The 24,849-nt window shown below is 36.9% G+C and overlaps 1 long non-coding RNA gene across 1 annotated transcript in view; it reads right to left on the minus strand.

Moving 5' to 3' along the window:
• The window catches only part of LOC112914358 (uncharacterized), a 49,502-nt gene extending 26,969 nt beyond the window's left edge, over positions 1-22,533 (minus strand). Inside the window, exons 1-2 of the long non-coding RNA XR_012001791.1 lie at positions 22,162-22,533; positions 1,838-1,956 (exon numbers count right to left, since the gene is read on the minus strand). This is a non-coding gene — a long non-coding RNA (uncharacterized lncRNA). The remainder of the gene's footprint in view (positions 1-1,837; positions 1,957-22,161) is intronic.
• Positions 22,534-24,849: the final 2,316 nt, after the last annotated feature.

Consider the following 24,849-nt stretch of genomic DNA (forward strand, 5'->3'; position numbering starts at 1 on the left):
AGGGATGATCTTTAAATCAGACAACAGACTGTTAAAAATCTTTGTGAAGTTTTTCCTTCTAAGGTGCTTACATTCTTGTTGGGGATCAACAATTCTTGGAAAACGTCTTTTTTCCTTGGCCCCACATAGTACATATGGTGCCAAAAATAAATTCAAAAGCTAAAGAATAAACTCAATCAGAATTTAAGAGGTTATATTTAAAGCTCAGGCTCCAGAAGATCTTTCCCGCTCTGAGTACTCAAAAAAAATTTAACTTTTGACTCTGTTGATACTACAGTGTTCAAAACACAACATGGTTTGAAAAAACCAGGTTTGACACTAGGTTTCTAAACAGTCTTTTTTCCTCCTTGTATAAATGGGCCTTAAGTGGTTACCGTTTTACCTCGATGAAAACAAAGAGCAGGCAATTTTTCCAGACAGAAAATTGCTGAGAGATATGGTTAAAGTGTGTGAGATGAAGAATACGGAACTGACAGGCCGCACAGCAGTTGGTAAGTAATGAAAACAAGAACTAAGGTAGAATGTCCAAAGAGAGCCGGGGAAGGGCTCTTAGCTTATAAATGGGGAGGAGCGATTTGCTTTGTAATCTAAAAGTGTATTTGCCATGTTAGTGCAATTCAGTTCAATAAACACTTCGAGACTTGCCCTTCATAAGCAGCCAAACAACATTTTCATAGCACCTGCCATAAAGGTAAGCATCTTGGACATAGACCATCTTCTGAAAAGATTCACGCTTATTTTGTATGATAACATACCCTAAGCTTTCAAAGTACTCTTACAGGCTTTATTTCAAATGATCTTCACCCCAAAATCATGGAGGAGAAAAGGATGGTATTAGCACCTCCATTTCACACGACTCTGAGAGGCTAAGGATGGTGCCCAAGGTAACACCGTGAATTAGTGATCGAGCCTGACCTAGAAACAGCCCTGATTCTTACATCTGTATTCTTTCCACTGTCTTCCTCTTTATTCTTGTTGACCTTCAAAAAAATTTTAGGATGTCATCTCCTCCTAATCCAGAAAAAAAAAAAAAAATCCCTTGCCTAAACCCTTCAGGCTTCTACCGTATTTCTCTTCTCCTTCTGTGCCCAGCTTCTTGATGGAATTCCTTGTTGATATTCACATGCCTGCAATCTGGCCTCCATCCTCACCATTCATGAAATTGCCCTCTTAAAAATCACCAACAAGGGATCCCTGGGTGGTGCAGCGGTTCGGCGCCTGCCTTTGGCCCAGGGCGCGATCCTGGAGACCCGGGATCGAATCCCACATCGGGCTCCCAGTGCATGGAGCCTGCTTCTCCTTCTGCCTGTGTCTCTGCCTCTCTCTCTCTCTCTCTGTGACTATCATAAATAAATAATAATAAAAAAAAATCACCAACAATTGCTAAATCCTCCCTCCTTCCTTCCGCATTTGGCCCTGTTGCTTTTTCTAAAAACCCCAAACCTGCTGGATCACCAGCACAGAAAGGTTTAAGAAAATTAAAAGATTCCAAGGCTTTTTAGACTTCAGGTAACAGTAGTAAATGGGACCCTTGGGTGGCTCAGCTGATTAAGCATCTGCCTTCAGCTCAGGCCATGATCTCAGAGTCCTGGGATGGAGCCCATGTAGGCTGAGCAAGGAGCCTGCTTCTCCTCTCCTTCTGCTTCTCCCTCTGTTCATGCCTTCTCTCTCTCTCTCTCTCCCTCTCTGTCAAATAAATAAATAAAATCTTTTAAAAAATAGTAAATTATTTTTAAAGAAACTTTATTACAGGCTCCTGCTTTGTAAGCAAGTCCTAGATGATTTCATATATTGGGTCTCATTTTATTTCACAATAATCCTGGGAAGCCGACCTTACCATCTCTGAGAGAAGCTGGATTCAGGGAAATTTAAAAGCTATATCCAATGTAACAAAGTTGCTTAAGTGGCTCCAGTTTCCTTCACATCGTAGCTACATCTTCCTTCCATGACCTGGCACTGTTAGAGAATGAGAAGGTTTTATATAATTGATATTCTAGATAACAGAAGTTTACCAATAAAACAAAAATTTTAAACAAAGGTTTTTTAAATAATTTTTTTACAGATACCTTGCCAAAAATGTGTTCTTCTACAAGATCATAAACATAATTTAACTTCTCCTTAATGCCACAGTCATACTATGAACATCTGTTACATTCTGTGCAAAAATTAAGTTTTATATGCATTTTTTTGTATTTCTGTTTCCTTATTCAGCATTAATCTTGTTAAGATTTGCTGATAGTTTGGCTTCATATAATTATTTCAAACTATTTATTCTACATCGCTCTTTTAAAAACTACTAAGTGGGCACCAGGGTGGCTCAGTCGGTTAAGCATCTGCCTTTGGCTCAGGTCATGAGCCCCTCACCGGCTCCTTGCTCAGTCTGCTTCTGTCTCTTCCTCTGCCCCTCCCCTCTGCTTGGACAAGTGCTCTCTCTCTCTCTTAAATAAATAAACAAATATCTTCTTAAAAACTTACTAATTAATAAAATGGCCATTATATTAGGAACTACTTGGAAAATATAAGTGAAATTCTTTATGTGTGAGATCGAGAGGGCAGTGTTTGCCCTTGGTTAGAGACTGCTTTGAGATATGTTGTGGGGGAGGGGGTTGTTTGCTTGTTTGTTGTGATTTTTTTTTTTTGTCTTGTTTAGTGTTTCCTGTGGCATTAATGAGTATTTCACTAAGAAAGAATTGCATGGTTAAATACATTTAGAAAATGCTGCAAATTCCTTAACCTTGGGTATTCTGAATACATTCTAGCTTCTTTTTTCTTTGACTATGATAAGTAGCCCAGTATTTCCTAAATATACTAGACTGCACGACCCTTTCCTATCTCACAAGAATCATGTTGAAAATGCTCTTCTACAAATATGAAGTTGTTGCAAGACCAACCTCTAGATACAAAGGATATCAAAAATTCAAGTAGCAACAAGTATTTTTTTAAAGATTTGTTTGTTTGTGATAGCATGAGCAAGGAATGGGGGCAGAGGGCTAGGGAGAGAGAATCCTTAAGCAGCATCCCCACTGAGCAGGGAGTGCGACACAGGTCTCAATCCCAGGACCCTAAAATCATGACCCAAGCTGAAATCAAGAGTTTGGTGTTCAACAGACTGAGCTACCCAGACATCTCATTAATATTTTGAATGCTATGTTCTTTCTGAAGGAAAAATGAAAACAGAGAGGGATGCAAACCATAGGAAACTCAAGTATAGAGAACAAACTGAGGGTTGCTAGAGGGGACGTGGGTAGGGGAATGGGCTAAATGGATGATGGTTATTAAGGAGGGCACTTGATATAAAGAGCACTGGGTGTTAAATGTAACTAATGAATCACTAAATTCTCCCCCCAAACTAATAATACACGATGTTAACTACATTGAATTTAAATGAAAAAAAAAAAAAGAATTTAAATGAAAAATTTTAAAGAATAAAGAACATAAAAATGTCTTTCACTCAAGTAACATCTTTTCATTATTATCATCAATAAGTTTTACAAGATTTTTTTCATACCCCGTTCATCCTACTGATCTTTCTATATATAGTTGTTTATAACTAGCTAGGTATTGATAGCTGAATAGATAAATACAGATACAAATGTAGATCTAGTTATAGATATTACATTTCTGTCTTACTCTATCATGGGAATAGAGTCTTACATGTTTCCTACTGTCAATAAATATTAGTATAAATTTATATTAAGTCAGCATTGAATAACAAATATTTAGACAAACCATTTAAAAAAAAACAGTGAAAACAAGATAAAAAACATGTTCCAGCCATCAAATCTTACCAATCTATGGCATTTTCTCTACCTCATTCAACACTTATCATTATCATAATGATTCTGTGATTCCTATTACTTGTAGGCTTCAATGACCTAAATAATCATAATACTACTAATAATATGAGTAATAATACCAGATGAATCAGAATATTGACTTTCCCAGAAGACAGTATTTTAGATCTCATTTAAATGAAGTTCATCTCTTTTTAATTCAAATTAGAAAACATAGTGGACAGGAGGCAGAAGGGAGAAGGAGTGTAGAGATAATGAAAAAAATGTATTTTTCATCCAAGAAAGATTTTGGTGCCAAACAATCCCTAAACAAGTAGACCAATGCCAGATAAAGACAATTGAGATCCAAGGAGGTTAGAAATTTCCTAAAGTCAAACAACTAATCAAAAACAAAGCTAGGACAAGAATCCAAATCTCCTGGCAGCCTATATGTTGGTGTAGGTTTCACTCTACATAGTTTCCAAGATAGTTTATTAGCATAAAATTGCATCTTGTTATGTTTTCTAGATTTTAAAAAAAGACCTAAAGGGGGAAAAAAATAAAGTCCTTTTGTCTGATGCTATTAAACTCAATAATTATTTTTAAAAGATATCAATATTCAGTAAAGATATGACTTTTTGTTTGGCATCTTCAAAGTGGAGCAAGAATGTATTACTTATTTAGCAAACATTTTTATGGTGTTTCCCATATGTCAGCACTGTTCTAGGTGCTTTTCAGACATTAACTCTTTTAGCCACTGCATAATAGAGCATTCAGCTGGCCTCTGTCCCTGGTTCCTGGGAAATACCCTCCAGATCCTTGGAATATCCCAAGTGAGAGGAGTGTCCTAATTACTAAAAGGGGTCCTTAATAGTTTATGATAATGAGATGATTCATGGTGGGCTCCAGAAAAGTTTCTGCTAAGGAAATGACTCAGAACAGGGGCTGGCCATGTCACAAAGATCAACAATGTGATTAGAGGGTTGGGGCTTTGAGCCAGGTGATATTAGTCCAAACTTCAAGTAGCAGAGAGGGGCTGGGTAATTGAGTGCAACTGTACAGGCAGTTACTTAATCAATCATGCCTCTGTCATGAAACCCCATTTAAAACTGTGGACAACAGGGATCCCTGGGTGGCGCAGCAGTTTGGCGCCTGCCTTTGGCCCAGGGCGCGGTCCTGGAGACCCGGGATCGAATCCCACGTCAGGCTCCCGGTGCATGGAGCCTGCTTCTTCCTCCGCCTGTGTCTCTGCCTCTCTCTCTCTCTCTCTCTCTGTGACTATCATAAATAAATTAAAAAAAAAAAAAAAAAACTGTGGACAACAAAGCAGCTCAGGTGAGCTTCCCTGGTTGGCCATACTTTTGAGTATTGTCACACATCCACATCATTGTGCTTGCTGGAGGTAACAATGCCTGGAACTCCACAGGGAGATGACTGGAATCTGAGTTGTATTTGGGCTCCTCCCAGACCTCACCCTATGCATCCCTCCCTTCAGTTGGTTCTGATTTGTATCCTTTTGCTCTAATAAAAGCACTGTCATAATATGGCACTTCCATGAGTTCTATGATTCATTCTGGCGAGTTATCAAACTTGAGAGAAACTTGAGCAGAAATCCTCAATTCATAACCAGCTGCTAAAAAGTGAGGATGGCCTGGGACCCCTAACTTGTGGCTGGTGTCTGAGGTGAGAGGAGGAGTCTTATGAAAAACTATACCATTAACCTGTGAAGTTTGGCCTAACTCCAGTAGTTAGTTTAAAAAAAAAATCATTGCAGCCACAAAGCAACCTAATGAAATTGGGGCTATTTATTATTCCTATTTTACAGATGAGGAAACAGGCACTGAGAGTCACCCAACTTCCTTGTGGGTGAAGCAGGTTTCAACTCAGATGGGTCTGGTTCCAGTTTTATGCTCGCCATGATACTGCCTCATGCAAAAACAAACAAAACAAAACAAACCCAAGTGCAGAATGTTTCAAAAATTTTTTCAATCCTTTGTTTCTCTCACCCACATCTACCTGGAGAACAATCTTTTTTAGTAATTAAATTTTATCACATCTCCACTCATTCAACTTAAAGTTTAATGAAAATAATATTCTCATCTTTTTGCATTTATATTTCATCAATTTATATTATATTTAAATAACCTTGACCAGCATTATGCCAGGTTCTTTGACATCCATCACCTTCATCAGACACCTTTGACAAATGAAGCCATGGGTGAGAACTCGGTAGTTACCTGAATTTGTATCCTCTCGTTTCCCATCTACCACACCCTCTAACATCCTGTACCTCTCTATACACTGTGGATCTTGACTTTAAAAAAAAAAAAAGATTTTATTTGTTTATTCATAGAGACACAGAGAAAGAGAGGCAGAGACACAGGCAGAGGGAGAAGCAGGCTCAATGCAGGGAGCTCGACACAGGACTCAATCCCAGGTCTCCAGGATCACACTCTGGGCCAAAGGCAGCGCTAAGCCACTGAGCCACTGGGGCTGCCCAGATCTTGACCTTTTCAGTGATGTCCTCACTAGCCCTCTGGAATCTGCAGCCCTCAAACTTCAACGTATTGACTTTATCCAACCTTAGGAAATATCGTGAGTTCCAAAGGGCAGGGATGTATAAATGTTTTTTAGCTATGGAACATTGCTGGGGGAAGGTTCCATGTGCCCAAGCTGTCGGAATCATTCCCAGGTTTCTCCAACTGAAGAAATTATTTCTTCTGGGAAATTATCATAAAGCTTTATAATTATCTTTTAGCATTTAGAAGTATTTTTGCACATATCTTATTTGCCTTTTTTAGACAACAGTTTCCATAAAACTCTTATCCACTCCTTCAACAAATATTTAACTCATGCAGTTCCTTGCCTGTTAGTATATATGACCTTGATTAAATTGCCTGCGGGTACAGATGGGAGAGCTCCTGTTTGTCACTTTTCTACTTTATCAATATGCTCTAAAAATCACTAAGGTAACGTTTTCTGAGAATTGTACAAATATCCTACACACAAAATGGGCAGTAAATTCTTCAAAGAGGGAGTCAGTTTCCCATTAGAATTTAAGAGGCATATTTGCATTATTTTATCAATAAAGGGATAAAAACAGGTATGAATTTCTGTATAATAATTTGAAGTTAAAGGAAATTTAGTTGCAGCTCTACTTTGAGAATCAATACAGGCAGAGTCACTGGTGTGTTAGTGATTTAGTTAAGCCCACTATCCCCCCTAGATAGCCCATTTTAAATTTCCCTTCTTCTTGATTTATTCCTCAGGTGGTAAAATCAAACAGTTTTCAAATATAACTAGCACTTAAGTCCTCTGACAGAACAAAAAGCTACAATAAGACCCTAACCTAGATTTATTTTAAATTACAGAAGAGTAATCCTTCATCTTTAGTAACATAAAGGCTATCAACGACCTCAGAACACATCTCCCTATACTCTCATGTTAAACAACATCTCTCTGTATCCAAAAGGATGGATATCCAGGATATTTCCTGTTGGAAATATCATATATGCCCACAGTTCATGGCAGTGACTCCCATGTTTACAGAATGTGGCCCAAAAGAACTGCAGGGAATAGCTGCTAAATAGAGATATAGAATGAGGTCTAACACTGATCTGTACCACCTTCTATTTTGACTTTCCCCTATGAACTTCATGTCCTCAGTAACCACTAATGGGATATTGAGAAGGCATTTTGTTAAGTTCACAACCTATAGTTTTAAATTTTTTATTTATTTATATTTTTAAGTTCAAATATTTACTTATTTAAATTCAATTAATTAACATATAATGTATTATTGGTTTCAGGTAGAAGTCAGTGATTCATCAGTCTTCAATAACACCCAGTGCTCATTACATCACCTATCCTCAATACCCATCACTCAGTTACCCCATCACCCTCCTTCTTCTCCAATTTGTTTCCTATGATCAAGAGTCTCTTATGGTTTGTCTCCCTCTCTGATTTCATCTTGTTTTATATTTCCCTCCCTTCCCCTATGATCCTCTGTTTTCTTTCTTAAATTCCAGATATGAGTGAAATCATATGATAATTGTCTTTCTCTGATTCACTTATTTCACTTAGCATAATATCCTCTAGTTCTATCCACATCATTGTAAATGTCAAGATTTCTTTTTTGATGGCTGAGTAGTATTCCATTATATTTATATACCACATCTTCTTTATCCATTCTTTGGTCGATGGACATATGGGCTCCTTCCATAGTTTGGCTACTATGGACATTGCTGCTATAAACATTGGGTGCAGGTGCCCCTTCAGATCACTACACTTGTATCTTTGGCATAAATACCCAGTAATGCAATTGCTGGATAAACAGTAGCTCTATTTTTAACTTTTTGAGGAACTTCCATATTGTTTTCCAGAATGGCTGCACCAGTTTGCATTCCCACCAACAGTGTACTATGATTCCCCTTTCTCTACATCCTCATCAACATCTGTCATTTCCTAAGTTGTTAATTTTAGCCATTCTGACCTGTGTGAGATGGTATCTTATTGTGGTTTTGATTTCACAATCCACATTAATTCTAAGTATACAATTTGGTACAACTTGTCTTAGAATTTAGTTATGTTTGAATAAAGAATGGCATTTTTGGAAGCCCTCAAAAAGAGGAAGAAAAATGGAAGACTTTCTAAAGGGTTATAAAACTCTTTGTACATAAATACTTTTCAAGACTAGCCTTTTATAGATTGTATGGATTAGGAAGAGATGGAGTAATTCTTTTCTGTGAAATAAAGGCTTAATCCTCATGGGAAGAAATTCTTGACTACAAGCAACTGATCCTTGCCAAATTCAATCTACTGAAAATATTTCCATTAACTATTCTGCTGAACCCCAACTTTACCTGGTCCTACCATCCATCAAAGCTGACTTACAATGAGACCTTGGGCTCCCAATTTAAAGGTCACTATGTTAAAAATGGAAGTAAAAACTCATAGATATTATTCCTCTTCATGGCTAAAGTGATGTTATTGACAATAGCTTTATTCCAAGACCTGACTGTGTCTCAGTCTTAATTGGTGATTGAATAGATCTTTGACATACCTCTAAAGCAGCAAGCTAGGGTGACAGATGTTAAGTAAATTTAGTGTGGTAATCATTTCACAATGTGTGAATATTTTAAAACATCATGTTGTATACCTTTAAATTATACAATGCAACATGGCAATTATATCTCAATACAAATGGGGGGAAAATAAAGCAGCATGCTCAGTGGTGGTAGCAGTGGTAATGATTGTTTTAACTGAATTTATAACCTCCAGGAAGACAAGTATTTAAAAAAATAGTTTTTGTTACTGTGACAGCCAGCCTCCATGAGGGTTCCCAGCAGTCTCTGCTTCCTGGTATTCACACACTGATATAGTCTCCCACATTGTATAAAACAGACATTAGTAACCAATAGAATATTGAAGAAATATTGATTTTTCTTGGTGTCTTAGGTTCCATCCTGCTCTCTCCGCACTCCAACCTAATGGTTCTTAAGTTTTTCAGGGTAAGATTTCATAAAACCTTGTAACCTCCAAGCTAGGTCATAAAAGACATTAGGACTTCCATCTTACTTTCCTTGATCCCTGTTTGGAGGACACTAGCTGCCCTGCCATGAAGATATTCAAGAAATCCTACAGAGAAATTCACATGGCAAGAAACTAAGGCCTCCTGCCAACAGCCATGCAAATCAGCTATCTTGGAATCAGATCTTTCGGTCACACAAAGCCTTAGGATGACTGCAGCCCCAAACTCCAACTTAACTGCAACCTCACAAGAAACCTCAAGTCAGAATCACCCAACTAAGCCACTCCCAACCCAAGGAAACTATTAAATAACTATTTGTTTTAAAACACTGGGTTTTGGGTTAATTTGTTATGCATCAGTCAAAAACTAATACAGTTATCAACACAAAGATGATTGACCAGGGTGGAAACACAATATTTGACCAACGAATAAAATACTCCAGTCAGAAAATTATTGGTGGTAGAGAGCCCTATGCCTTCTCTTTCCTGATTACTGGTATCATCTCTTTTTTAGCACTCTGTAACAAAGTTTCTGATTTTCTGCCCTAAACCTATAAAGGTAAGTAGCAAATTGAGTTGTGAGGACAACGTTAAAGGGTCACTAGTGTTAAGTGTTAATTTAAAAAAAAAAAAAGAAAGAAAGATACAGGATCAAGGTTGAATTGTTCTTAGTCCAATTGGTGTGAAAACCTTTCAAAATATAATTTATTTGCAAAGAAGATGAATTAAAAATGAATATTATATTGTACTTCAAAAGATATTTGATCCTTTATCTTAACTTCACCAGGTGAAGCCAATGCTGGACTCTGCTTTCATCTTATCCCATATAGCCTGATGAATAAAAAGCAAGTACATGTTCCATGAACAAAAATTCTTATACTAAAGGGATTATATTTATTAATTTTCTTTGCTGAAGGTGTAATTGGGCATTTCTAGGTTTCAGAAAAGTCTAAGAATAGCGTCTCCAAAAACCCCTAGGCCTGAAGTCCAACTAAATGCTCATTAGCCCTCTCCTTTTCAATTTATCTTTACCCCCAAAGCTTATCAAAGTGTTTGTGGCTCAGTCTTCCAGATGCCAGGCCTTTCTTTTCCTAGAATATAGACCAGAAAAAAAAATGTGGCAAAATAAAAAGCAGTTGAAGCTTCAGGACCTCAAACACCAGATGAGGCTTTCTTAATGTTGGCATTCCCCCAGGATTCTGTTCTGAGATTTTGATTCTTCTCTTTCACAAAGCTTTTTCTTGGTGTGTTAGGTTCCATCCTGCTCTCTCTCCACACTCCAACCCAATGGTTCTTAAGTTTTTCAGGGTAAGATTTCATAAAACCTCAGAATCACTGTCCCCAGAAAAATGCACATAAAAGTTTTTTTTAAGAGAGACAACCAAGAAACAGACTCAACTATAGAGAACTGATGGTGACCAGAGGGAAGGTAGGTGGGGCAATGGGTGAAACAGGTGATGGGGATGAAGGAGGGCACTTACCGTGCTGAGCACTGAGCAATGTATAGAATTGCTGAATCACTGTACTGTACACCTGCAACTAATATAACACTGTATGTTAACTATACTGAAATTGTTTTAAAAATAAAAACAAAAACAAAAAAAAGAATCAAAAATTTTTGAAGTTAATTTTTTCATACAAATCATGAAGATTCAAGACTCACTGAAGCCCATATGTGTACTCTCTAGCTAAAAAGCTTCAACAATATAGATTTTCCTTCGATGAGCTTAACCCAGTGTCATAGCTTCAATCATCATCCAAGTCTATATTTCCAGCCCAGGCACCTGTCCTAAGTCCTACGACTCTATCTCCAATGACCCACTGGACTTCTTAACTTAGATCTCACTTCAAATTCCAAAATTTCCTCCTCTTGTCTCCTCTATTCAATGAATAGAATCACCACCCATTCTGCTGCCCACACCAGAAGACAAGGAGTCATCCCTGACTTTCTCTTTTCTTCATTCTTTGCATACAATCTATTACCAACTGATTCTCAAAGTCCACCCCTTCTTAAAATCCCAACTTTCCTTGTTTATAGCAATAGCCTTCTAACTGCTCTGTCTGACTCCAGACTCATTACCTGCTAATCAGTCTGAATCCTAAACTCATTTTAAAACTAAATATAAACATGTCTCCCCTCCCCCTAAAAATAACCTTTAATGTACCTGCAGTTGTTTTAAGATAAATTTAAAAGTCCCAGAGTGATTTTTTATGACCTCCCCCATATGCTTTCATAGTAACACTTACTGTTGCCTTAACATGTAATGTATTGTTTCTCTTCCCTACTACAATATTAACTACTCCCCAAAATAACTTTTATTTTAAATTACAAAAAAAAATGTATTTTAGCTTTTGACACAGTGCAAGCAAGAATAAAAAGAATAATAGATCCACTCTTTCCCCACTACTATAGAAGTTCACATTTATAATACATAGAAATTGCACTTTTTCATATCTATCGATCGATCGATCAATGGATATCTTCTATGTCATGCAGGCATCCATACATTGTAGGCACTGAATAGTTGTCATTTAATAAATTGGTTAAGTCACATAGCATTACAGGATGAAGGCATTCTAAATCAGATGGATGATATGCATCCAGTCTATGCCCCTGTTATTCAAAGTGTGGTCACCAGTCTGAGCATCACCCAGAAGCGACTACATTGAGAAACGCAGAATGTCAGCCCTCAATCAGACCTAGAGATTCACAAGATCCCAAGGGTACCAGAAAGTACATTTAAGTTTGAGGAGCGCTACCCTAAAGCACAGTTCTGAGCAGCTGCCCTGACTCACCCACAGTCATTCTACCTAAAAGACACCAATAGAAGCCATCTCCTAGTGACATAGTGACATAGTGACATAGTGACATAGTGACATAGTGAAAGAATATCCAAATATCAAAAATCATGTTGATCAGATTAGTTTATCTTAGTGGATACTAAATACAATGTTTTTGGTTTGTGTGCGGATCATATTCTCTGATAACTGTACTTCAATTTGGGGATTTTCAGTGAAACCTGATCTTGACCATCACAGAGACTATGTGGCTCTAGTAGAAAGTAGAGCCACTTAAATCAGAGACTGTCAAAATTTTTTTTTTAGGATTTATTTTTATTTATTTATGATAGACATAGAGAGAGAGAGAGAGGCAGAGACACAGGCAGAAGGAGAAGCAGGCTCCATGCCGGGAGCCCGACGTGGGACTCGACCCCGGGACTCCAAGATCGCATGATCGGCCAAAGGCAGGTGCTAAACCACTGAGCCACCCAGGGATCCCCAGAGACTGTCAACTTTTGCTTACATCAAGGAAAGTGGCTTCTTTCTATTAAAACACTAGAAAGTTAACTATTAAATCATCAACACATTAGGTAGGACATGCTTCAGAGCAAAGCAACTATTAATATACGTGTTTTCTAATATGCAGGCAGTGAGGCAAGATAGAAAATATGGCAATCAAAAGTTTGTTTTTGGTTCCATCACTGTGCTAACCTAGATGATTTTTCCAACCCTCTGACCTAAAATATTCTCACCTGTTAAATGAGAATAAGACTCTCTACTTCATAAGGTTATTGTGAGGATTTAGTGCCTGGCACACAAGACGCACTTGATAAAGGGTAGTTGCTCAAAAATATGATTATTGTACTTAATATTCTAAGAATCTTCACTAGCTCCTTCAAAACATGTGCCTAGCCTCAGAGAACAGATTAATAAAACACAGAAGTTTAACCTGGGTGCCAACACTGTAAAGATTTTGATACCCACATCCTCTTCCCTCCCTTTCATGTTCTTTTCCTTGGTCTGTTTACCACATCTTATAAACATTTCCATTGTGATAGCACTGAGTTGTTATTGTACTTATATTTTTGTAGCATATCTTTCTCCTCCCTATATACAGCCCACTCTCTCAAATCAGGGGCTTAACACTTTTTCTCTGGAGGAACCTCCACATCCAACCAATTCCTGACACATACTGAGTAGTCAATAAATGATTGAAGAATAAGTTAATGAATAAACATCAAACCCTCCAGAAACTTCCTTTGCCAATGATCAATAGCTCCCTATTGCTCTGTCTTTGGTAGAAAATCATTACCAAGCTCTCAGCTTTTCTCCTGAGACAACCTCTTGGAAAGTCTCTACCTTCTTCATCTACCCTCTCCACCTCTTTTCTCAGCCTCACCCCACCCTCCACACACTTAGTCCACCCCCTTTTTTTCTAATTGAGGTATGATTGACATACAACATTATATTAGTTTCAGGTATAAAATATAACAATTCAATATTTGTATATTTTGTGAAATGTTCACTGCAGTAAATGTAATTAAACATCTGTCACCATACATAGTTACAGAATTTTTTTTCTTTAATGGGAACTTTTAAGATTTATTCTCTCAGCAACTTTCAAGTATACAATACAGTATTAATTATAGTTAGCATAAGGCCTTCATAGTCCATACATGTTGTTGCAAATGGCAATATTTCATTTCTTTATGGCTGACTAATATTCCATTGTAAATATATACCATATTTTTTTCTCCATTTATCTGTTGATGGACACTTAGATTGTTTCCAAATCTTGGCTATTGTAAATAATGCTGCAATGAACATGGGGGTGCAGATACATTTTCAAGGTAATTTTTTTTCTTCAGATAAATATGCTGAATCATATAGTAGTTCATTTTTTAGTTTTTTGAGGAATATTAATACTGATTTCCAAAGTCATCACACCAGTTTACATTACTACCAGCAGGGCACGAGTGTTCCCTTTTCTCTACATCCTTGCCAACATTCATAATTTCTTGTAATTATTTATTTACTTATTTATTTAAGAGAAAGTGAGAGAGCATGAGGATGGGGAAGGGCAGAGGCAGAGGGAGAAGCAGATTTCCTCATGTGTAGGGAGCCCAACACAGGGCTGGATCCCAGGACCCTGAGATCATGATGCTTAACCTACTGTGGGGTCCTCGTCTGGCTTTAGAATCAGGATAAACCTGGCCTTGTAAAATGAGTTTGTAAATATTCCCTCTGCTACTTTTTGAAAGAGTTTAAGATGGATTGGTATTAATTCTTCTTTGAATGTTTGCTAGAATTCACCATTGAAGCAGTCTGGCCCTGGACTTTGGTTTGTAGGGAGTTCTTAACTACTAATTCAATCTTTTTTACTAATAATTGGTCTTTTCAGATTTTGCATTTCTTCATGATTCAGTATTAGACAGTTGCCCATTTCTAGGAATTTACCCATTTCTTCTAGGTTGTCAAATCTGCTGGCATATAATTATTCATAGTAGTTACTTATTATGATCCTTTCTATTTTATTGTATTAATTATAACATCTCCTCTTTGATTTCTGATTTTGAGCCCTCGTTTTTCTTGATGAGCCAGGCTAGAGGTTTGTCAATTTTCATTTAGGTTTTCAAAGAACTGGCTCTTTTTTATTTTATTTTATTTTATTTTATTTGGCTCTTTGTTTAATTGGTCTTTTTTCTTTATTTCATTTATTTCTGCTTTTATCTTTATTATTTCCTTCTTTCTACTAACATGGAGTTTTGTTTATTCTTCTTTTTCTAGTTTTCCTTTAAAAAAGAGAGAGACTTAATTCATTTTATTTTTTCTTGTGTGAAAACTATTTGATGGCCATGGATACTGCCTGGGTTCTCTGTACAGGGACTAGTATGGGTCTTTAGACATAGTCAATGAACTCTTGATAGGGAGATTTGGTGAACATGTATCTTTCCAGAGATCAGGGGTGAGAATGCTGTAGGTGCCAGATATGGCATTAAAGGTGACCTTGGTGAAGTTACACAGGGTGGTAGTACAGTCCCTGGCCAAGGAATAGCAATCACTGATGCTGGCCATCTCAGGCACAGTTGCCTAGATGATAACAGTGCCTCTGGCAGGGAGGAGTGCAGGGCACCAGCACAGAGCCACAGAGGCGGGTCTCCTTGAAAGCAAACATATGGAACTTGCTGATCTTGTTCCCCAACATAGCATAGCAGCTTCCCTAAGTAGCATTGCTGCACAGGATTATGGAGATTGTAGCCAGATGTTGGCATCACAGATGGCAATGGCTACCTCCTGGGAACACTTAACACTCAGAACAACATGGCCATTGAAATCCCTGACGGTGACAAATGCCTTGATCCTAGTCCACTGGCCAGCACAGGTCTGCTTTTACACAGGCATAATCTTTAAAATCTCATCCTAGAGGGACACCCCAGGAAAAAGTCAATGATCTCAAATTCCTTAATGGGCAGGAAGAAGAGATAAATCTCCTCCGCAGACTTGATCTTCCCGTCCTTGACCAGGCAGCCCGGTTTGGTGATGGGGATCCACTCCTTGCCCTCAGCCTTAACTCTGAGAGCTCTGGGGCCTCTGCCTTAGCTCCATATGCTACTGCTGAAGCCTCTAGAAGCCACCACAGCCTCCCACCAGGGTCCCCTAGAGACTCTGGGACCTCCTGCAGCCCTAGCATCATCTACCATTTGGTGTTTTCTCAGTTTTCCTTCTCTCCCTCTTTATTGCTCTTTCCTTCCTAAAGAGTCTTAATTCTTCAATTGCAATAGGGAGCTGAGGCCATCTTTTGCTCAGGTATATCATTCAGCACAGTCTAGTCAGAAATAAAGCTAATAGAAGAAAATCTCTATATAGGGTTCCTTTTACCTGGTTTGCCCACCGTGGGTACCTGCTTCTTATTTGTAAGAGACATGAAATCCATCTAATTTGCTTAGTCCATTAAGTAAAGCAGAGATTTGGGGGATTTCAGAGCTCTCTTTATTCTTTCTGTCTCCCTCTACTGCTGTCCCCACCTTATATGCCTATTCAACTGATCCCGAAATGGGGTTTAATTACTTACTTAATAGCTTTCATGATATTTGTGCTTAAAAATTCACAAGGGAGAGAAAAAGAAGGTGATTATAAACATTAGGAATGGAAAATTTAAACAGAGTAAACCAGAATTTTGCCTTATGGGTGGTTTTATTGTTGTTTCTGAGGCATGTGAAAAAAAAATGGGCTCACAAAGGTTCCTCACTCATTGCTAAGAAATACCTGCAGGCCCTCAGGGAAGACCGCCTCTCCATGCACTTCACTGAATGCTATTTTCAGTCTAATTTTTAAAAATTCCTGTGCTTTAATCTATCTATTTTCAAGTTGTATCTAATAAACCGTTTGGTAGTAGAAATAAGAGGCAGTCCTTAATTCAATCTTAATTCCCCAGAGATGTAAAAAAAAAATTAAGTCAGGATCAGATGGAATTTAGTTCTTACTTTTTACAGTCACGAGAAACAAATGAGCCACTCCTGAGATAGTTTCAGATTAGATTTAGAACACCAAAAATCTTTTATATTTCCAAGCATTTTGCTTAGTTACTTTTCTGGGCAAAATTTCAGGATCTTGTAGCATATTTAAAACTCCCATGATACCAATTTCATTTTCTTTTAGTTACTTAATAGACTTAAAAAAAATTGATGCCAATTCTTACTTGGCAGACTCTCCCTATCATTCCCAGCCAATTCTTCATTTTCACATATTCTTGAGATTAGAGTAAAATTGCCAGATTTAGCAAAGAAAAATGCAGAATGCCCAGTTACATTAGGATTTCAGATAAGTAAATAATTTTTTGGTGGTAAGTATGTTCCATGCAATTTTGGGGTTATACTAAAAAATCATTCAGGTGACTTGAAACAACAGAAATCTCTCACAGTTCTGAAGGACAAAAGTCTGAATCAAATTGACTGTGTGGCCACAATCACTGCAAAGTCTTCAGGAGAGAATCCTTCCTTGCCTCTTTTCCAGCTTCTAGTGGCTCAGATGTTCCTTGCCTTATGGCTGCATGGCATAACTCCAATCTCTACCTCTTTTTCCACATCACATTCTCCGGTTTTTCAGATCTCTCTCTAGTTTCACCAGGACATTAGTCATTGGATTTAGGGCTTATTCAGTTAAGCTAAGATGATCTCATCTCGAGATCCTTAATTACATCTGCGAAGTCCCTTTTTCAAATAAGGTAGCATTCACAGGATCCAGGTATTAAGACAAACATAACTTCTGGAGGCCCACCATTCAATTTGCCACAGAGGAGAATGGCTAAAACTCCAAACACCATTTGAGGTTGATAAATCCATGGCTCAGGTGTAACATACAGTAAACCCAAGTCAGAAATGAAACCAATAGAGGTAAATCTGTATAAGGCTCTTTTTACCTAATTTCCCATTGTGAGCACCAAATTTTTATTTGTAAGAAGCCTATGAAATTCACCATTTCATTCAGTCACTCATTCAATAGACCATTTGTTAAACTCCTTTTATGTGTCAGTGTCCAAGAATCAGAGGTAAATCAAAAAATCCTACGGAATATTTTCTAATGAGGAGACAACAGAACAATCAATAAGCAAATAAATAGGATTGTTATATACATTAATAAGTGCTATGAAGGAAATAAACAAGGGCCACCAAGGGCTTAAAAAGAAGAGTGATGAGATTTGGTTTACATATTTAGAATTCAGTGAGTACTATGTGAGAAATGACTTATTGAGGTAAGAGTGGAAGCAAGTAGACCAGTTAGGTTATTCTAGTAGGTCAGGCAAGGGGTTTATTGTTAGGAATATGGAAAATAATAGAAGTCAGACTATCAGAACTCACTTCCAGATTACATCCTGGTAATAGAAGACAGAAGAGGAAACGATGACACCAATGACAGGGCATACATTTTCCCAACTAGAAAAGAGATCACCAGCCTTTCTTGGACTTCACTATGATCATGTAAGTTCTGGGACTTATAGAATGGAAGAGAAGGGAGTAACCTCTGAGTTATATCTGCAAAAAGAGAGTTTGCCTTTCATTTACTCTTTCATTCCTCTAGATGGCTAGGAAATGGGACACTAAAGGAGCTGCCTTCGATCTAGAGAAAAAAGTCACATGATGATGGCAGAGCCGTCCTACCATCCAGCATACTTGGACGGTCTCATTGATCAGGTTGTGCTACCTGCCCTGGACTGCCTGCTTACTTTATTCTATGGTGTGTGAGAGAGGAGTTAAGATTCTACCTCACTTAAACCTCCACACTTTCGAGGTGTAGTTACAGTAGCCCTGCTTATATTCTAATGCCCTATGAAATGGCTGCAAGAACCTTGTACAGGGCATTAAATATCACCTCAGGTGCAGAAGTTATGGGTGTTGACTGCTCAAATATTTTATACTAAATATTGTGTTGATTACACAAGGGCTTAACATTCAAGCTAAGATCTGTCAATTAGACATAGATATTTAACATACACCTAGGAATTTTGTTAAGAGCCTGCATCTCAGAACTTACAAAATGAACTATAAAAAACTAATTACACCTAATGAAAAAAAAATATACAAATTGTATTATTTTTTACACTTGTATACTGCATTTATTTTTTTCTATATTCCTGGCTTAAAGTCTAACATGAAATGAATCCTTTTGGTTAACTTTAGCTGTATTCAGAGTATATACACTTTATAGCTACCTGTCTATGTCTAGGATTTTATTTTATTGAAGTAAGTAAATTAGGGGTGCCTGGGTGGCTCAGTTGGTTAAGCATCCAACTCTTGGTTTCGACTCAGGTCATGATCTCAGGATCATGGGATTGAGCCCCATGTTGGGCTCCCCACTCAGCAGGAAGTTTGCTTCTCTCTCTCACTCCACCCCCTCCTCTCTCCAAAGTAAATAAATAAATCTTTAAAAAAAAAAGAAGAAGAAGTAAATTAAACACACAGATAAATCTACTCCATCCCTGCTGTTAAGGGAGGAGAACCATAAGAATTTTCCCTTTGAATACAAGGAAAATCACAACGTTTAAGGTACATTCAGGGGCTTTTTAAATCTGTATTTTGGTTTTAGTTTACATTAGATTAAACTATACATAATGTTCTCTCAAATATTTGTAATTATTAAATATAATAAAATTCATAAACATAATTATGGTATTTTAATTTAATTATGCTATCATCAAACTAAAAATGAACCCTTAGGTATCTTTTTCAAGGAAAATGTTCCTCAAGGAAAGTATCATGTTTAATTAATATTTGTTAAATATTACCACAAATTGAAACTTCACAGTTGAAAAGGGCCCCTGTGTTTTTCATCAAATCTTTACAATAATCCTAACTCAGATCATTCATCTTTTGTAAGATAAAAGCTTAAGGAGGTTACATGGATCACCCAAGTTCCACCCATCTAGCAAATAGAAAACCTGGCCTTATTCCAAGATGTAATTCCAAGTTCAGTGCTCTTAATACTCAACACCCTGACTGGTGTCTAGAAAGACCCAGCACCTTGCTAATGTAGATAATTTTTCATAAATTAAAGTAGGTAATGCTATGCAATTCCTGACTATATTTTCTATTTGTCAAAATCTTCTTAAATTATATACTAAGGCATTAAAATATATATATATAAATAGCAAGAGTAAAAGTATAAATTATATCAGAACTTACAATATGTATAAATAGCAAAATAACCATATTTTCTTTTAATAATACCAAGCTTTATTTCACCCCTATTTGGGCCACTTGGAACTATCTTACTGCCATGATCCTGAGAATTATGATGCTCATAGACAAATACTTCCTTTCTTCCCATCTCTCTATACTACTTCTCCCATTAAACATCCTCCATATCTTCATTTAGTGACATTACTTCCTTTGGCTCCTTCCAGTTCTCTCAGATCAATCATCCCAATCTGTCTTACTTTTCTACACAGCCTGGGTCTAATGGTGTTATTTTCATAGTACATAGTTAATTTACTGCCCCATTGGTTGTCTTTGATCTCATGACCCTCAGTAGGTCTCCATCTGCTAATTCCCATGGTTCACTTTTTGTGATCCAACTTTCAGAGAACCAATGTTATTGTAAAAAGTTACAAAGCTGTGACAATTTATTCACTATGAGTTTGTAGTATCTAATCTTAGCTGGGGCCTTCATACTCTTCGTTTGGCTTATTTGACAAAACAACAAACATTCATTGAGTATTTTCATGATGCCAACTATCATGCTGTGATTTTATGATACAAAATTAATAAACTCCCTGTTCTGGAAGACTTCATAGTTTCATGGACCTACCTAAAAATTACTTGAAAACTTCTCTACTTTCAAGCCTCCTCCTCACTTCCATTACATATCTTAGTTCTCATTATACCCAAAAGAATGACATTACTAACCTGAATATCTTCAAAACCTTTCCATTTCATCCTGAATTTATGTATTGGTCAGGGTTCCTCAGAGAAACAGGATGTGTGTATATATATCCTACAGGATATATATATTTATATATTTATGTAAATATATTAAAATTATTTATAATTTATGTATTGGTCAGGGTTCTTCAGAGAAACAGGATGTATATATGTATATCCTACAGGATGTAGGATGTATATACATTGTTAGAGGAGGTCATTGAGAGGACATGATTGCCAGTTGACCCACAAGCTGAACCTGAGCAATCCGAGGCTCCTTATCTACCCCTCTCATTCTGGGAATGTACTTTCCACTCAGTGTTCCTGCACTAGGAGCCATATCAAGAATGCAGCCTTGAGAGAGCAATGTGTTATTGAGACCATCTGGACTCAATACATGACTGAACCTGATAAGCCTTCTGTATACATTCTTAAGATTCTAGCAGGTGGGTGAGATCTACTTGTTTTATGGCCTCCTGAGACAAGTCTCATATCTAAGTCCCCTTGCTTAATAAAATGCCAATCTGGAGTGGTCTCTTTCTTAAGTCTCTCCTTGCCCTCTGTGCACAGGAGCTAGTTTCAAATTTCATCCAGGGGACTTCTGAGATTGCAAACCAACATATATAGAGAAAAAAACATTTATTTTAGGGATTTGGTTCACACAATTGTGGGACTGGAAAATTCAATAGGGTGGAGGCTGGGGGAAGAGTTAATGTTGGAGTCCAAGTTCAAAAGCCATCTGTAGGCAGAATTCCTTTTTTCCTCAAGAATCTCAGATTTTGCTCTTAGGGCCTGCAACTGATTGGATGAGGCCCACACACTTCATGGAAAATAATGTTTTACCCAGAATCCACTAATTTAAATGTAAATCACATCTAAAAGAATACCTGCATAGCAAAACCTAGACTGGTGTTTAACCAAACAATCATGTATCATTGACTATCCAAGTTGACACATAAAATTAACCATCACATTCTGTATATTTATAATTCTTTCTAAGCTCATTTTAGTTTCTCAAGAGGTATTCTGCTTCTCTGCTATTGCTAACCCCTCCACATGAGCTCCTGAATTTTCTCCTAAAACCTTCCTCCAAGAATTTTTAACAATTATTCCTGCTCTTTTCTATCGTCAATCTCTCCATCTTCACTGGCTCTTCTTCTAGGTAAACATGCTCAAATCTACTCTAGCTTTCAAGAATCTTTCCTCATTCTGACCCATTCTTTGGTCTTCTTAACATGATTAAATTTCTTATAGAATTACTCAATCTGCATTTGTTGCTTTTACTTATCACTCATTCAGTCCTCCTTACTTGAAGCTCTCTGACTTCCATTCCCATGACTTTTGGAATCTGCTACCTCTTTCCATTAGGCTGCTTTCAAGCCATTTTTTTCAGAAATGCAATTCTATGTCCTGATTCTCCAACTCAACCTGTCTCCAAGTCTCACCACACGGTCAATCAAGGGACTTTCTGCATGGAAGGGGAAGAATAGGAAACAGATAAATGACCCAAAACTTGAAACCCAACAAAGCTTGATAATATTGCACTAAGTAGCACCATTTTTACTAAATAATACTTGAGTTCAGGAAGAGAAGCAATCTTTCAGTCACTGAGTTAAACTTTCAAAGAGATTACAGAATATAAATTTTTTAGAATTACTTACAAATTGTAGCTATGACAAGTTGAATATCTCTGCATATGAAGTTTCTCCAAAGCATAATTAGAGATGATTGATTACCAGCTGAGCATCTGTATCTGATAATGGAGAGAGTTGATTCAGACTAATGGAAATCTACCCAGAAAACACCTTGCTTAGAAATATTCTTGGGGCACCTTTCTGGCTCAGAGGAGCATGTGACTCTTGATTTCGGAGCAGTGAGTTTGAGCCCCATGTTGGGTGCAGAGTTTACTTAAAAATAAAACCTTAAAAAAAGAGAAGTATTCCTAACTAATGTGTTCTCATCCTAACCATAACAGAAATACATGAACAACAGTATCTTGGTGAATAAGCATATTACTATTGAAATCTATAAATATTGGAAAACCGAAAAAGAAAACAGCTCTTGCTTTTCTGATAGACATGAGATCACAAATGTTAAGGAAAAGGCTGGCTTACATAGGAAGATTCAAGAATTGCTGAAATTTCCAGAGATACTGTTAATTTTCTCTCAGTTTAGAACTGAGTAAGCTAATCAAAATGAGAAAAACTCATCCTCAGGTTGTTCAAGAAAGGGGAACTAGTAGATGAGATAACCTGATAGTGGAAAATAAGTGTCCCTTAAGCTAAGAGACATCCAAATTAGTTTCGGAAGTAAGGCAAAGGATATTTATGAATGCGGAAGTAAGGCAAAGGATATTTATGAATGCTTCGGCAAAATGAAACCATCTTACTCAACCCATTCTGTTTCAGGGGATGTGGCTTGAAATAGCTAGATCTTTGCAAATGAATAATTTATGAAAGCTCCAGTAGCCTTTGAATAACATAATTTAAACTAAAGTTGTTACTGAATAAAAGGTAAAAGAGGAACTCACTTCAAATTCCTTTAATTTCAACATGGATTATCACATAGTTTTGATTTAAGATAATATAATAACCATTTTAGTTTATTGCACCAGCCTCAGATAAATCCCTGCTTATGCAACAGCCAAAGTACTGAAAAGAAGTTAGAATTCATAGGCACATAGCTTCAACAAACTAATCTAAGCCAAGTCCTGGTTTAAATCCATTTATAAAATGAGTTTTATTATACATTGGTGCTTTTCTTCTATTTTTTAATTTTTTTTAAGATTTTATTTATTTATTTTGAGAGTGTGTATGTGTGTGTGTGTGTGTGTGCACGCGCAAGTGGGGGGGAGGACCAGAGGTAGAGGAAGAGAGAGAATCTCAAGCAGACTCCATGTTGAGTGCAGAGCCACATGAGGGGCTAGCCCCCACAACCATGAGATCATGGCCTGAGCCGAAACCGAGAGTCAGATACAATCAACTGAGCCATCCAGGCACCTTGGTGCGTTTTTTTCTAAAACACATTCAGATTCCAGATTTTAAAGAAAACGAGAAAGATTTAATTACAAACAAGACCTAAACCTGACAAACCATGCAAAAAGCCAGGAGACTATCATTTTGTGTGTGTGTGTGTGTGTGTGTGTTAAAAAGAACCTGTTTTAAGTTATTTACATTCTTATTTAAAAGTTTATATTCTAATTAATTATACTGGAGTTACATAAATACATTATTGTTGATTTCAAATTTTCTATTAACAGGCCTATGTCTCAGAAATAAATAAAACAGAGCTAGACTAAATAAAGTAGCCTTTCTACTCTCTGATAAAAAAAAAAAAAGAATCATGTCCCAAATAATACAGTAATTAGTCAGCTATTTAGTACTTCCACAGCCCTATTGCTAAATGCATTTAAGTATCTCATGCTTAACACCTCACACACCTCACATGGGTTTAAGCATTTTGTTTTGCATCAGTGCTATCTGTACCCATCGAACATATTTATATTATTATACATAAGATACCATATAAAATTAAATTTGTGTGCAGATTATTTTATCACTTTCTCCCTAGTACATAGCAGATTGTAGACTCAAAATCATTTGTGAAGGGCTATTCCTATATTTGAAGGATAGGGAAGGAATAGTAAAGGAAATGAGAACTGGAATAAAGTTCCTCAGGAAGGTAGAGGTAGCCAATGTACATGTGAATCATAAAAAAAATCATTTCTAAACCTCTACTAATTGTTAGTGGTTGTCTTTGTACTGTTTTTTTTTTTTTTTTTTTTTTTTTTTATTGTGTACTCCTTACACACTAAGGTTAATGCTGGGTTTCTTTTTTTTTTAATTGGTTTATCCCCCAATTTTATTTAGGTATAATTGACAGATGAAAATTATATATGTTGAAGGTATACAACTTGATGTTTTAATGTATATATATATTGTGAAATGATCACAACAATTCACTATTAACAAAAGCTAGTTTCCAAAAGCTAACACATGATGTGTATTTATATAGACATATGCCATCTTCTTTATCCATTTATTTGTTGATGGACATTTAGGTTGTTTCCATATCTTGGCTATTGTGAATAATGCTGCAATGAACATGGGAGTACAGATACCACTTCAAGATCCTGTTTTCATTTCTTTTGAATATATATTCAGAAGTGGGATCAAAATAATATGGTACTGACATAAAAACAGACATATAGACCAAAAGAACAGACTAAGAAAATAAAAAATGAATTCAACAATTTACAGTCACCAAACTTTGATAAGGGTGCCAAGAGCAAACAATAGGGAAAGGATGATCCCTTCAGTCACTGTTGGGAAAACTGGATAACCACATGC

This window comes from Vulpes vulpes, chromosome 5 (assembly GCF_048418805.1).
Source record: "Vulpes vulpes isolate BD-2025 chromosome 5, VulVul3, whole genome shotgun sequence".
In the NCBI taxonomy this organism is placed as follows: domain Eukaryota; kingdom Metazoa; phylum Chordata; class Mammalia; order Carnivora; family Canidae; genus Vulpes; species Vulpes vulpes.